The following is a 15,781-nucleotide window of genomic DNA, read 5'->3' as shown; positions in this document are numbered from 1 at the left end:
CGAAATACTTGGGCTTTCAAAAAAAATTCAAAACTGCGGTTTGCCAAAATAACATATGAATTAAAAATAAGTTTTTAATTTCCATACTTTTTTGATTGAATGGGAACATGGCTATTATTGGAAAAAGTTGTGGCTCCAGAGAGAAGGTTCCCAAATATCCGAACCCACCTCTTCTTAAAACATGTTTGAAAACAAGTATATATGAATTCAAAATAAATTTAAAACTGACAATAAGTTTTTCATATCCTCTATGATTTTAAATGAATTTATTTTTGTTAAGTAATGTTTTGCGCATTCCTCAGTGTTGCACTTTTTTTAAACAACTTGTCGTTTCCCGTTTCGAACACAGTTATAACAAAAATCTACTTAGCGCTATAGACTTGTATAAAAACTCCAAATGAAAATGTTTAAAAATCCACAAACATTTTAGAAGTTATTATTGGTTTCAAAAACCGAGACCGGGAACCAAGAATCGAGATAGAATTGCCTGCAAGTACAATATTTTTTTCTATACAGATTTTAGAAAATGGAATGAAATAGATCATACTTTTTATCAAAAGCTTCAAATAGGCGTTCTTTTTGTTTTTGTTCAATACATGGGAAGTAGAAGAGCAAGATTCTTTCCCAAATGTGCATTTTTCATTCAAGTGTTATAAATTACAAGCCATGAAAGTTCGAATTGAGAAATCTTGCGAAATAATAAAATCGTATACAAGGATTTAAAGTACAAATAAACACTTGAAAGCCCATTTTCGAAAAAAAAAATCAGTCCTCTAAACATAAACAGCTGCAACTTACAATTTCCTGAGCCGAATTTCACCAAAAACTTTTAATGAGTTACTTAGAGTATTGAGATTGCAGAACTCACATTCAGAATTCAAATTGTAAGATGGGATAAGAAAATTAATTCAGAAGTCGGACTCAAAATGCGGAAGTAAAAATCTGATACAGATTCTAAGATTAAGATTGTTAATTCGTAAGTTGGACTCAAGATTGATTTTTGTAATCTATCTTTCTATCTTCTAAGTGAACTGCGCCAATTGTTCATAGACCGAAATCAAAGATATTTAGAATGAAGAAGTATGATTCACTTGCAACATTCAGACACAAATATGGATTCAGCTATCTAATTTTTAACTCGAATTCACTGGGTTATCAATAGACTCCCCTGTAGCATAGTAGGGTAACTCGTTAGCATAGAAAGCCGGAGCTTGCGGGTTGAAATCCTGTACTGTCAGTATTTTTTTCGACATTTTCCAAATACAAAGATTTTTTATTTTATTTAACCCTCCAAAGCGTTTTTGGAAAATTCGACCTGTAGTTTTTTGACGTTCCCCTAGCTGCAAATGTTAACCTGTTTCGATAATATCAGATTCATTGTAAAGGTAATGAATTCAAGATTCTTCATATTTCAAAATTAAGTAAACGTACATTATTGCGACATCGAAAATGTCATACCAATTTTCTTATAATTTAGATTTTAGGGTAGTTTTATAAATATGTATATTAACTTCAAAAAATCAAAAGAAAAGTTAATCGATAGAGCCTAAAATGGAGTGTAAAATTGAACGCATTTCATCAAAGCCTTTACAGTGTCATCCGGTACCACTATCTCAGTTTTTTTTCCATTTTCTTAACATGTACTTTTCGTCTGTCTCAAAAATATTAGTTCTTCTGTACCTACATATATTGGAATGAAGATCAGGATGATCTGAATGTGACCCGATTAGCTTTAGAAGGATAACTTCTCTGTCAATCTAACCTGTCCTGATGGGCTCATTTCTAATAGAAATAAGGTAGAAAATCAGAAACCAAGAGTTCATGTTCAACACCCAGTACCCAGATTCAAAGTACGGATTCTGTAAAAACTAATTCAATTGTAATTTTCGAAGCAAATGTCCAGATTCAGAACCGGAGTTGGTTTTAGAAATTGCTGTGGAAAATGTAAACTTAGAATAGCAAAACAGTTTATGCAATTAAACTTAATCTGTATTTCTAAGTTTGTAACTGTTAACTAGCAGTAAAAGTTCAAATTAATTTAATAATTTCAATAATAAGGACAGAAAGCGCAGATTGTCAAGGCTGTTTTTGATTCGGCCTCCGGTAGAAAGATGGATTGGCACAGGGAGCACAGATTTTAAAGGCTGCTGCTACGAATGAAATTGTTTCTGATTCTGTCCCCGGAAAAAGATGAATTGGTTTGGAAAGCACAGATTTCAAGGCTGCTGCTGGTTGTTTGTTTTGATTTGGTCATCCGGGGGATAAAGACGGAATTGGCTGAGAAAGCGCAGATTTTTAAGGCTGCTGCTGATTGTTTGCTTTGATTTGGCCTTCTTGTGGAAAAAATATGGAATTGGCTTAAGGAGTGCCGAGTTTTAAGGCAGCTGATGCTGAATGTTTGTTTTGATTCGGCCTTCCGGTGGAAAAAAAGACGAAGTTTGCTTAGAAAGCGCAGATTTTTAAGGCTGCTGCTTTTGATTGTTTATTTCGATTTGGTCGGTGGAAAATGACGGAATTGGCTTGGAATCGCGGATTTTTAAGGCTACTGCTGCTGATTGTTTGTTTTGATTTGGCCTCCTGGTTGGGAAGGCTGTTTGTAAGAATACTATCGAATTATTCCGGCTCTCGTAAACATAGAGTGACAAGAAAAGCACAGTTTGGGAAAGCTGTTGCTAAGAAAGTTTTAGGATCTGGTAAACAAAAAACAGATCGATAGGAGAAGCATAGATTAGGAAGGCTTTTGTGAAGAATATTTTCGGATTTGATAAAAAATAAAAAAATTTAAAATTTGAATTAACATCAAACTGGATGTGTGACTCGGGAGCTAAGCATCAGAAATTAAAATTCTAATTATGAATCAAAACTTAAATTTTTGATTTATCCATCAGTTACTGAAATATAATTAAAATTCCAGAATTCAGAAGTCTGAGCTCAAAAGTCAAATTCAGTATGAGAGAAGTTAAAGTATTTTAATTGAATCCTCAACTTGAAATTTCCCCTCATAAAAAGCAGAGTTGGCGTGAAAGGCTTAAAAGAAGGTAACAAATTTTGTCAAGGTTTCGCAGGATAAAGTCAAGGTTATGATAACCAGAATTATTTGCTTATCCCGTCTTATTTTCTGTGGGAATCACAACGAACATGATTATAATCACTCTATAATCTGAAATTTTGATTTCAACTTTAAAATTCAGGTTCTGAAAATTTACGTTCAAGTTTTGTAAAAATGGCTACTGAAAAAGTCATCAAATCTCAATGGGGAAAACCGGGAATTTAAAAATGGAAACTCGCTGGCCACTCTGAATTTGAAAAGCTTTTGCTGAGAATGAATTGAGATGAGGAATATTTGAAAAATAAAATTTATTTTTTTAGAAAAACAAAAGTCAGTAAATAAAGCTTCCATTGACAACAGAGTTGAGAAGGAATGTAGAGATGAGATGAGGGATACCTATGCAGAAATTAAATGAAATTTGTAGGATGGAGAATAAAGATGAGGAATATGAAATTATGAAATATAAATAAAGGATATTTGGTAAATAAAATTTTGTTTTAGACAAAAAAAAAACAAAAACCGATGCGTATAAAGTTCTAATTGAGAATAAAGGTGAGAAAGAATGTAGGGATGCGATGAAGAACAAGAAGAAAATAAATCAAATTTAATAAAAAATAAAATAAATAAAAGTTGTATTCGGAAACACTGAAGATAAATAAAATAAAATAAATTACTTTGGCAACGTTTGTTATTTAAGCAACACTAGGCAAAACAAACAAAAAAAGTCAGTCATTGATCTTTTTTGTGAGTGATAGACGTGTAAATATGAGTAAATCTCCGAATTGAGATTTATAAGAATCGTAAAATCACGACAAAAGGTTTTTAGTTAATATCAATAACAAAAGAATCTATCCATAAATTGCATATTAAAAAAATACCTCACAAATAATGAAAAAGTTTCAAGTTAATGCAATATACCTTGTAATTGTGCTAGACCCTTGTATTTAAATAAAATGGGAGATATTTTGCGTTATTCTACCTATTCTATATGGCAATTCTTTTTTTTTTCAAAAACTTATAATTATTGTTATTCATTCAAATTTCTAAAAAGCTAAGAAAAACTTATTCCAGCCCCCGAAAAATCGTTAATTTGTTCAAATGTGGAAAAAATGTCTCCTTATCAAAACATATGTAATGTTTGATTCGCTGGGAACTCCTAAAATATAGATATTCTTTAGGAACTTAGGTCGGCATTCTATATTGTCCGGATTCATTTGTACGAGGTTTCAAGGCAAAGTGTTTTTTTCTTAACTTTCTTCTTATAATCAAAGGTTTGAAGAACCTCTGAACACTGTCTTCTTGTTTTTCTTCTTCTAATCCTCACTGGATTCTGATTAGATTTGTCCTGATTTTTTGTTGAAAAATTCGAAATCAAATGTTCAGATTTTACCAAGCTCTGAAAAAATGTCCTGATTTTTTCAGCCCGGGAAAATTATGCAATGTTTCATCTAGGGGAGCTCTCTTCACTTATTCTAGAATGAAACAATTGAAGATATTATTTTATGTTAAGGAGAGGTGTGGATTTGAAGTTTAATTGTTGGTTTTTATTTGGAATGCTAGTTGTTTACAAAGTTCTGCCATAATGTCTATTTTTATAGTTTTTATTTGCCCCCTTATCCTTCAACAAACATTCTAGCAAGACCAATTGTATTTCACTAGATCCTGTATTAGATCGATAACTAAATAAGCGTTAGTAAAAACGGTTAAAATGTTAGAAATTGAACGGCAAAAAATTACATTCGGAGCATTACTTCTGTCTGAAATGAAAATAATCCGCTATCTTCTGATAATTTTTTCTGCTTTTCTGATATACTATTCCGACAGAAAAAAAAATCGAAAATATTTGAAATTGGTAGCAAACTCAAAAGTTTGAATAGAAAATTCAAAAAAACCATTTTGATAATTATATATTATTCCTGGTATAAAAATTTCCCGTGGAAGACAAGCGCCAGTTGATTCTTGATTCTGGATGCTAATTGCTCAGTAAATCAAAGGTCATGGCTCAATACAACACGTGGTTGCACTACAGTTTTTGTTGAGCTTTGCCCAGATTCCTCCCAGCGACTATCAGTATCAACTACTTAGTTTCGAATCCTAAATGTTTTTTTGAGCTTTTTGAAGTGCTTTTTCAATGAATAAAGTTGTGAGATGATTTAATTTTATTTAGTCCCCAGCTGCTGCCCAGCTGCAAAGGGGAGCTTCGTTTTTATCATTGCATAGGTTCGATAAGAATAATTTTGTATTGTCAACCAGTAGGCTACGTGTTGCTACGCAGCTATGGAGATCATTCCATGAACGCCCTTTCATAGCATTCTGAACTTTGCCGGTGAGATGAGGTTCGTCGTCTCTCCAGAGCACGTATCATTGAAGTCTCTTGTTGTTTGCCGCATAGTTTTTAACCAGCAAAATCTGCAGCTATGGGAGACTGGTTTTCCGCTGTTATTTTTTGTTTCTTCTTTATTTAAGATTCAAGGTCTGACTTCCTCTGGTATCCGAAACATTTCAAGTCGGGCACTGTAGAGCTGACAACGGATATTGAATGCGACTGTCAAACAGAGGCAGCAGCACACACCAGATCAGGTTTATCCCAATGTATGATGAAGGCGTCGTACACGACAGCAACGAAGAAGTCGGTGACACAAAACCTGCTCGCTGTGCCAAAGCGACAACCTATTTTTTACTCACTGTTACATAAACTTGTTTACGCATTTGTATAAAATCAAAAGGGTACAACTTTTGTACGGAAGCAAGAAATGAACGCTCAACAATTTGTTTTTTGGAGTGAGGAATTCTGTTTTAATTGTGGTATTTAAGCCTAAATACTTAGCTCTTAAAAACTCTATTTGAAAATTCAATTGGTTTGATCAAGAAACCCTCAGGCTCTGAAGGTGACAAGTCAGTGTCCTTAAACAAATCGTTAATAAATGAGATCCGTCTCAGTTAGTTTACTTTATTACCGCCATCATCGAGCGGTGGCTAATGGATGGACGCTTGAGTTGAGCGAGACCCCTAAAACCGTACACACACCGGAGCTGATCGTTGAAGGCCGCCCGGCTAGCTGTTCAGGTTCAAAGCCCTAGTTGTATACACGAGTCCGTCCTAAGGCAAAGTGTGGCTAAACGTTTGTGTAGAAAAGTAAATCGATTAACTCTACAACATATGATTAATTTTCATGCATCAGATACGTTTCACACTTCCGAAATTGGTTTATCTTTTCCACAAGATGCCTCTTAGTCATCCGGGTTTTAAGGCTTTAGGTGCCCTGATTCATAGTGCCACAGTGCCAAATGACGCGATGTGGACAATAGTGATTAAGCTGTTGGAAAGTTTATTATGAGGAAGCTTATTTTTTCCTTTACCCAACAATGTGCAATTCGCAACAATTTTACTGTTCCCAATATTTGCTATCCTCTATGCGCACAACAATTGTGCAGAGTGTTGCTGAAAAGTGAAACGCGAATCAATTTGCTGCCGCTGCTGGCATTAGCGAACGCATATAAAATAGTAAAAACCACCACCGATCAATTGTGTCCTAGACCGCACACAATCGAAATCTCCGTGGAAAAAAAACCGCCGGTGTGTACTACTGCATACCGGACGATCGACCGGATAACCGAAAACAAAAATCTACTTCTGCCCACCCCTAGACGAATCGAGAGAGATGCAATAGAGACGAATCAATTCGTATTAAATTTGATTCGTCTTCACAGTTTGATCTTTTATTGTATTTGCTCAGCCGCGGTCGGTCAAAAGCTCCATCAGTCGGGGTATACTTAGTACAAATCTTGTTGCCTGCGTCTCTGATATTTGGCTATGCGTTCGATTGGGCGGCAGCCAATGGGGCACCCAGAAACTATGCCGGAAAATAATCGGATCGATGTTTGGGCACGATTTTGCATATTTGGCGCTTGATTCGGCTTTTGAAATCCACGGAATGAGGTTAGATTCGAATTACTATTATGTCACCTGTCAGATCAATCATAAATTGATTAAATTGTCAAAAAATTTCACGTATGTTTATCCTTATTTCTTGAATAAACATTTAGGTTCTCAAGTTATTTTTGACGTCCATAAAACGCCCATAAAAATTTTTTCACAGTTTTTTTTGCCATATTGACTTTTTTATGCTATGAATTGGTTTGAAAATTTGCACAAGGGAGTTTTAAGGGAAGGGCAATCGATTTCAGTTATCAATGATGCCACCGAAAACTTTTTTTTTGGCAATAATTGCGTTGTTATGCAACGATCGAGTTGATTTCACTACTGATTTCAAATTACAATTAGTAGCAGACGATAGAAAAAGAGATCGGCCAATATTTTTGCAATTATTGCTTAACAATGTATCCGGGAATGCATCTGGAAAATGCTTGGCAATTGACATTCACACAAACTGTTCATGACATATTCCAAACTGAAAGCGAAACGGAGTTCGTATGGGATCAGCTAGTTGATAAATAAATGAGGCTTCGAATTAATTTAAGCAAACGTTATCTTAGTTTACTTTAGTCTCAGTGTAACGATTTAGACTCACCCGCGTTGCCAACCCAACCGGTTCGCGAATGAATGTATTTACCACAATCGGCCCGCTGGAGAGAGCAAAATGCTCACTCGAAAGCTCACCATAGATGAACAGATGTAGAATAGACTGCCCCAATTTTGTATGGAAAACTCAAAACCAATGAGATGTTACGCGCTGCATGCTAAAATTGATCTTAGGTCTAGTACAAGATCGCATGCCAAATTTGGGCAAAATCGGATCACGGGAAGGGGTCGCTCAACGAGCCTGAATGGGATTTTGAGACATTTTGTACGGGAGGAACATGAAAAATCAGTTTTTTATCTATAGCTTTGGCTAAACTATGACAAATATTTCATCCCAAGACTGCATTTCCATTCGAGTTAAGATAAAAAAGTAATTGGGCTTCATAAAGGGGCTAACTTTTTAAGTGTGATATTCATCATTGTTAATGCTTCGTCAAAATGTTCGACGCAGTGCCTCATTAATAGAAATGAGTATCACCCTTAAAAAAGTTAGCCCATTTTTGAAGCTGATTAACTTTTTATCATAACTCGAATCGGAATGCAAACTTCGGATGAAATATTTGTCATAATTTAGGCTTTCAGAAAAACTGTATTAAAAAAAATTGGCAAAAGGGGACTGAAGTTAGCTTAGCTTAGTTGACTACTCATATCCACCTTTCGGCAAAAAGGGACTGAAGTTATTTATAAAAAAAACTGGATTTTCATGTTCCTCCCGAACAAAATGTCTAAAAATCCCATACAAACTTCAGACTCGTTGAGCAACTCCTTGCCGTGATCCGATCTGACCCAAATTGGACATGAGATCTTGTACTAGGCCCAAGATCAATTTCAGCCTGCAGAGAATAACTTTTCCAAAGGTCGGGTCATTTGAGGCACTCTAATATACAAACTCGAATGAAAAAATCTAGAAACCTGTGTAAAATTTCAACTGCTGTTATTTAAACAAGCTGTTAAAACTTGCCGAAAAACAGTCCCATCTGTTGCGCTGTTGAGCTACGAAAAAATAGTTTAGTTTTTGGTTTGTGTGTTTTCATTTTGACAGTTCTCTCCGATGTCCTTGGAGACATCTGGTGGCTCAACAAAAAAAAAAACATAAGATTGTTTCAAAGCGGTCGTTGGGACTTTACACACTTTTCAAGGCTTAATTTGTAGGGGTGATGAGGGCAAACGAGCACCCGAGGCATAGAAAGAACTACTTTTTTCTGCTAATTGTACATATTTTTTAAAATAAATTAATATGAGGATTAGTTTCGTACTCCTATACTAATAATTTTTCAGCAAAAAAAATCTCCTTATGCTATAATAATGCTATAATTTTTGAGCACCGGAAAATATCGTTAAATATGATCGTTATGATCGTTAAATCATCTAGATCAGGGGTGAGCAACCTTTTGAACCAACGGGCCAATTTAAATTTGAAATCTTGTGGGTGGGCCGCGCTTAAAATTTTTTTTTTGTGATAATTATCAGAACTTCACATCATTTTTCATATCTACAAATTTTTGGTGGAAAAAAATCTGAAAAAAAGATAAAACGAATTCACGTGTTCAAAACAAAAACAGTAATTCAACACGGCTTTTTTTAAAACCCTATATGGAAAAGGCACCTCGCTAAATCTTTGTCATTTTTAAATTCTCTGAATTTTTTAATAGTCGTTCCTGGCGAACATTCGTTCTTACAACATTTGTTTAAACCTATGATACTATTCGTCATCACTTCCATTTAAAAATCGCTTTTTGACTTTCTGTGATTTTTTTCCACCATTAAAACTTGTCCTCAATCCCTAAATTTGCTACAAACGTTAAAAAACTCGTTTGATTCAATTAAAGTTCTGTATTGGATCATTGCATTCAGATGTTGAGCAAAGTTGTCGAAATCACAGAAAAATTTTCAATTTCACCTATTTTAAGCAACTATCTTCAAAACTACATTCTTGATTTTAGAATTTCAATCCACATTTTTTATCGTTTTTAATTTTATTTAGTTATCATTGCAATAATTCTTAAGCTATATTTTGACTCTGGTAATGTGGATTGCGGATTAGAAGTGAAATAACTCAATTTATCGATGTTTGTGATAAATTTTTTATCAAATTTCTGAAAAAAGCATCACAGATAATCGTCAAAGATGTTTTGGGTGGAGTCATAGAATTTCAGATATCAATTGTTTTTATCAAGAACTTATAATTTTTGCGGGTTGATTCATGTTGATAAACAATCTAAAATCGTTCACCCAGGCTTTATTATTTAACTTTCGTAATTTTCGTCAATTTTCAGAAATAAAAAATATATATTCCATTTTTTTGGTTTAATTTTTTTTGCCAGTATTTAAATGCTTACAGAACAAGCATTTTTGCCGAATTGGATACAATAATTTGAAAAAAATAATCTGCTGAGCATATTTTTTATCATTCTGTTCTATATTTTTGCTTGAAATGAAAATAGGTAATGACTTTACTAAACCGGCTTCGAATTTTCTTTGACCATATGTAGGTTCCAATTTTTGGCTGTTCTTCCGACTCACTTTAATGGATTTTGCTCTGTAAGTGGAAGGAAAAAAGTATGCTGAATAAAAAAATCACTCCAATATTACGTTATGCCAAAAAACAATATTCCATTTAAGCCTTGAACAGAACATAATAAACGCTTAAAATGCCAGAAAAAGTTAACGATCTGAAATTTTCCTAACTATCCATTGTAGAAAAGATAAGGCATAAAAAATTGAAAAAAGCTACGCGGGCCGCACACAAGGATCTCGCGGGCCACATGCGACCCGCGGGCCGCGCTTTGCTCACCCCTGATCTAGATCAATAATGAATGCACTGCAACATGATGTACACATTGTTCCTTAATTTTACCATCTTTTAATTTTTGATTTTTTACACAACTTGACTATTTTACATCTGACAATTTAGTCTATTGATCAGGTGTCGGAGAGATAATTAGAAGACTCGAGTTCGATGCCTGGTCGAGGTGATTTCTTTTTCCTTTACCATTCATGATCGGTTATTTTGATTGTTGCATTAAACGGCTAATAACATCATCTGCCAAATAAACCACCAGAAACATAATGTATGAGTGTGTGTGCATTGTTTGTGTTCTACAAATAGACATACATTTTTCTGTTATTACTTTGTTTGAGGGATCTACGACTCACCGTTTAGTGCAAAATGCATCGATCATGAATGGTAAATGAAAAAAAAATCACCTCGGCCAGGAATCGAACTCGAGTCCACCTCGAGATTACCTCTCCGACACCTAAATGATAGGCCGAATCGTAAGGTGAAACAAGTCAAGCTCTATAACACAGTTGGCTTCATCGAGTTGAATTCGTTGCTAGATTCTACGAAAACGCTCATCGTGCCCCGATTAATGGTGCTCATACTACCCCAGTGGGGGTTCTCGTTATGCCCCTACTGTGACAGATTCTCAGGTTATGGCAAAACAATTTAAAAAATTTAAACACTTTTATCTACTTTTTCAAGTTTTAGCCCGTTAGCAAATACACTTTTTTTAGTATCTGAACACGAAAAAATGATGTAACTCACAAATTATAGCTGTTTTCTATGGTAAAATTAGCGCTTATCTTAAGGTGGCCATTATGCCCTTATCTCCCCACATCTGTTCATTTGTGGGCGCACTCACTGCTGGGGCGCAACTCACCGCCGTTATTATTTCCAAAATTCTGTAAAAACAAAATTTTCAGGTATTTGTTCAGATATTCGAGTAATGCATCAAAGTTACCCGAGCCAAATTATTTTCAGCTAACAAAAAGTTTTTTGTTGTAGGAAGGTACCAGAAAAAAACCGAATCAAGTGTTGTCAAAATTGAGTACCCTATCAACCTAAAGGGAAACACAATCATCATTCCAAAAACGCCAATGATAATGATGATGAGGGGTCTTCAATGCCTCTAGGCGAGGTACCCAATCACCATCACTAAATTATTGCAATTAGTTCTCATGCAGCTTGACCGCCACTTCCTAACCAAATGTCGTACGGCTTTGTTGGCCACTTACCATTTTACCGACAAAAACCTAATTACGGATCCACACACATCAATTTGCAACGGAATATGTCACCTTCCTGCAACAGCATTTCGTAATTGGCCAATGCGACCATGGTTTTGTTTAATAAACTTAACTTCAATCATTAGCCGACCATCCAAGCGACCGACCGGCTACTGGCTAACCCCGGGGGAGGTCTTAAGCTCAGCCGAATTATTCACAGACAGCCTCTGGATAGAAAAAAAAAATAAATCGCACCTTTCTTGTCCTTTCCATGTGTGTGAAAATTGTTGAATGAGCTTCGGATGGGGATTACCATGCCACAGTCTGCGACCGTGGACGAAAAATACGTTTCACCTGAATGAATCATTGGATGCTGTAGAAGAACTAAGGTCTCCAGTTGTGATGTCGTTAATCATATTCGAAAGATACTGCTGTTTCGGTGTGGGTCTTCGAAAATATTCAAGTAGGATGAAAGGGTTCACCTATTTTCAAAAAAGTTACACGAGGTTGATGTGTCAATTACGATGCTAAAAGGAATTTCAAATGGGGCGGATGAGATAAACCCACTCGCTTGGAACAATTTAATGACTTTGTTTGGTTATGGATTTTATGATATTGAATTGCATAATGAACTCTACGTCGTCGATAAATTTGAGAAGCTTCTTAAAGCTACGGTCAATATTTTATGTCGGTTATCTAAGGCATTTTGAAGACATTAATGGGAATGTTCTTTGTCAATTTTATATATTTACTAGCTGACCCGGTGTGCTTTGCTACACCTTTCAAAATCAAATGATATTTTCAAAAATTATTCAGATTTTTATTGTTTTCTTTGCATCATTTTAAATCAAATTATAACATAATTCCTAAGCTATCGCTAAAAAAAAAAAGCTGCAGCTGGAGTTTCGAATTGTAACACAAAGATAAATTTAATCTGTCTGGAGGGTCTCAAATTAATCGTACGCATACAATCTAACTTATAAAGTACGGTTGTTTTTGCTTGATATGTTCTGGTTTTAAGCTAAAAAAATGGTAAGAGGGCCGCCTCCTCTGTCCTTCCCTTCATCCCCTGCTGAATGGAGGTCGTGATCTTTAATAATCATCACCATTTCATTCCCAAAAATCCTCCTATATCAAATATTGTTCCATTGGTTGATAAGTTTTTAAGCTTTAAAACAAAATGTATATGGAGCCTCCTCCTTTCTTCCCCTCTCTATACTGTAAAGCGTAAGGGTCTATAACAATCGTAGAAACATATCTCGTAGCCAAGTACCTTTCCATGCCATATTTGTTTCCATTTGTTGGCTTCGTTAGCATAAATTGAGAACTTATGCTAAAAAAATTGTATTGGACTCACCTCCCTCCTCCTATGTACTTACGATGGTGTGTCAGATAATCATAGAATCATACCAAAATGATTTTCCACGTTTAAAATATGTCCATTTCTCGTATTTTGTAAAAAATAAAGTTGAATGTAAGCCTCTTCTTCCCTTCCTATATTCCCAATTCTATCATCTTGCTGCAAGAAAGGAATTGTTTCACATAGAAAAATTATTTTTCGTACTTTTATACTTTTTGATGCCAAATTTGGTTGCATTTGCTCGATTAATTCTCGATTTATGCAAAAAAAAATGTATGGAAGCCCCCTTTTCCCCCGTTATATCTTTCCGCTCAAAAAGATGGGGCCTCAATTCATAATAGAAACATTTCTCGTATCCAAATACCCTCACATGCCAAATATGGTTCAATTTGATCGATCAACTCTCCAGTTATACTTAAAATTGTAAGGGAGACCTCTACTCCCCCTTTTCATCCACCTCTTTGAAGGAGTGAGGGATGCCAAATATTCATAGAAGCATTTCTCGTACCCGAATATCGTTCCATGCTAAATTTGGTTCCATTTTCTGTTGTAGTTCTTGAGATATGCAGTAATAACTGTATGAAACTTCCCTCCCTCTTTCTTTTCTCCCCGCTGGAAAAAAGGAAGGGGTCTCAAACAATCATAATTGCATTTGCTTAAATAGTTAATGAGTTATGTAAAAATTATTAAAGAGTCCCCCTCTCCCCTTTATATCTCCCTACTGGAAAGACGGAGGGGCTCCAGATAATCATAGAAATATTCTTCGTATCCAAATACCCTCCCATGCCAAATTTGGTTCCATTTGCTTTATTAGTTTTTGAGTTATGAATAAAAATATGAAAGAGGCCCCCTCCCCCTTTCTACTGGAAAGAGGGAGGGGTCTCAAATAATCATTGAAATCTTTTTCGTATCAAAATACCTTACCATGCCAAATTTGGTTCCAATATCTTGATTAGTTTTCGAGTTATATGAAAAATTGTAAGGTAGCCCCCCTCCCCCCTTCCTATAACCCCACTGAGAGGAGGGAGGGGTACTTAATATTCATAGAAATATTCCTCGTCCCCAAATACCACCCCATGCCAAATTAGATACCATTTGCTTGATTGGTTCTCGAGTTATGCAAAAAATAGTCTATTGTTTGGGAGGCTCCTCCCCCCCTTCCTGTTAGGGGGAGGGGTCTCAAACTATAATAGGAACCTTCCCCGGCCTCCAATACCTCCACCTGCCAAGTTTCACGCAAATCGATTCAGTGGTTTCTGAGTCTATAGGGAACAGACAGACAGAAATTCATTTTTATATATAGACTAGCTGACCCGGTGTGCTTTGCTACACCTTTCAGAATCAAATGATATTTTCAGAAATCATTCAAATTTTTATTGTTTTTGGTATTATTTTAAATCAAATTATGAAGAAATTAATAAGCAACCACTATAAAATGAGAGCTTCAGCTGGAGTTTCAAATTGCAAAACGAACCATAACTGATATTCTGAATCTTGATTTATAAATTTGTTTTAAAGATCTGATAATTTTCATCTGTTTCCTTAAGTTTCGCCCTGAAAAAGAAGGGTCCCAAATTAATCGTTCGCAAATAATCTAACTTATAAAGTATGGTTGTTTTTGCTTGATATGTTCTGGATTTATGCTAAAAAACTGATTAGAGAGCCCCCCCCCTGTCCTTCCCTTCACCCCCTGCTGAATGGAGATTGTAATCTTTAATAAACATTTTTTTCGTTCCCAAAAATCCTCTTATATCAAATATAGTTCCATTGGTTGATAAGAATTTAAGCTTTACAACAAAAATTGTTCTTTCTTTCATTCCCTCTCTACACTGTAAAGCATAAGAGTCTATAAAAATCGTAGAAACATATCTCGTAACCAAGTACCTTTCCATGCCATATTTGTTTCCATTTGTTGGCTTCGTAAGCATAAATTTAGAACATATGCTAACAAAATTGGGCTCACCTCCCTCCTCCCATGTACCTTCTCACTGAGAGGAGGATGATGTGTCAAATAATCATAGAGTCATACCAAAATGATTTCCATGTTAAGTATTGTCCATTTCTCGGATTTTGTAAAATAAAAGTTAAATGTAAGCTTCCCTCTTCCCTTCCTATATTCCATGCCATGCCAAATTTGGTTTTATTTAAGTAGTAAATTTTTGAGTTATGTATAAACTTGAAAGGGAGTACCATCCCCCTTTCCGTTCTCTTCTTTCAATAGAGGGGTGATAACTTAATATTCATAAAAGTATTTTTCGTACTCAAATACTTTTTGATGATTATGATGAAATTTGGTTTCATTTGCTCGATTAATTCTCGAGTTATGCAAAAAAAATGGAAACCCCCCCTTCTTCCTTTATATCTTACCGCTTAAAAGGTACGGCTTCAATTTATAATAGAAACATTTCTCGTATCCAAATACACTCACATGTCAAATATGGTTCAATTTGCTTGATCAGTTCTCCAGTTATACTGAAAATTGTAAGGGAGACCTCGCCTCCCCCTTTTCATCCACCTCTTCGAAAGAGTGAGGGATACCAAATATTCATAGAAGCATTTCTCGTACCCAAATATCGTTCCATGCCAAATTTGGTTCCATTTGCTGTTGTAGTTCTTGAGTTATGGAGTAAAAATTGAATGAAACTTATCTTCCTCTTTCCTTTTCCCCGCTGGAAGAAAGAAGGGGTCTCAAACAATCATTAGAACATGTCACGTTCCCAAATACCCGCCCATGCCAAGTTTTGTTCCATTGGCTTAATAACTTCCTTAGTTATGTTGAAAACTATAGAAGAGGACCCTCCCCCCTTTATATCTCCCTACTG

General features: G+C 35.3%; 1 protein-coding gene across 1 annotated transcript in view; it reads right to left on the bottom strand.

Annotated features, from left to right (window-relative positions):
• LOC129749624 (uncharacterized) overlaps positions 1-15,781 on the bottom strand; it is a 41,495-nt gene that overhangs the window by 9,312 nt on the left and 16,402 nt on the right. The gene's annotated exons all lie outside the window — the stretch shown is intronic.

Source organism: Uranotaenia lowii, chromosome 2 (genome assembly GCF_029784155.1).
Source record: "Uranotaenia lowii strain MFRU-FL chromosome 2, ASM2978415v1, whole genome shotgun sequence".
NCBI classification, from domain to species: domain Eukaryota; kingdom Metazoa; phylum Arthropoda; class Insecta; order Diptera; family Culicidae; genus Uranotaenia; species Uranotaenia lowii.
The sequence above is the reverse complement of the archived record's forward strand: the minus strand, read 5'-3'. Positions and strand labels throughout refer to the sequence as shown.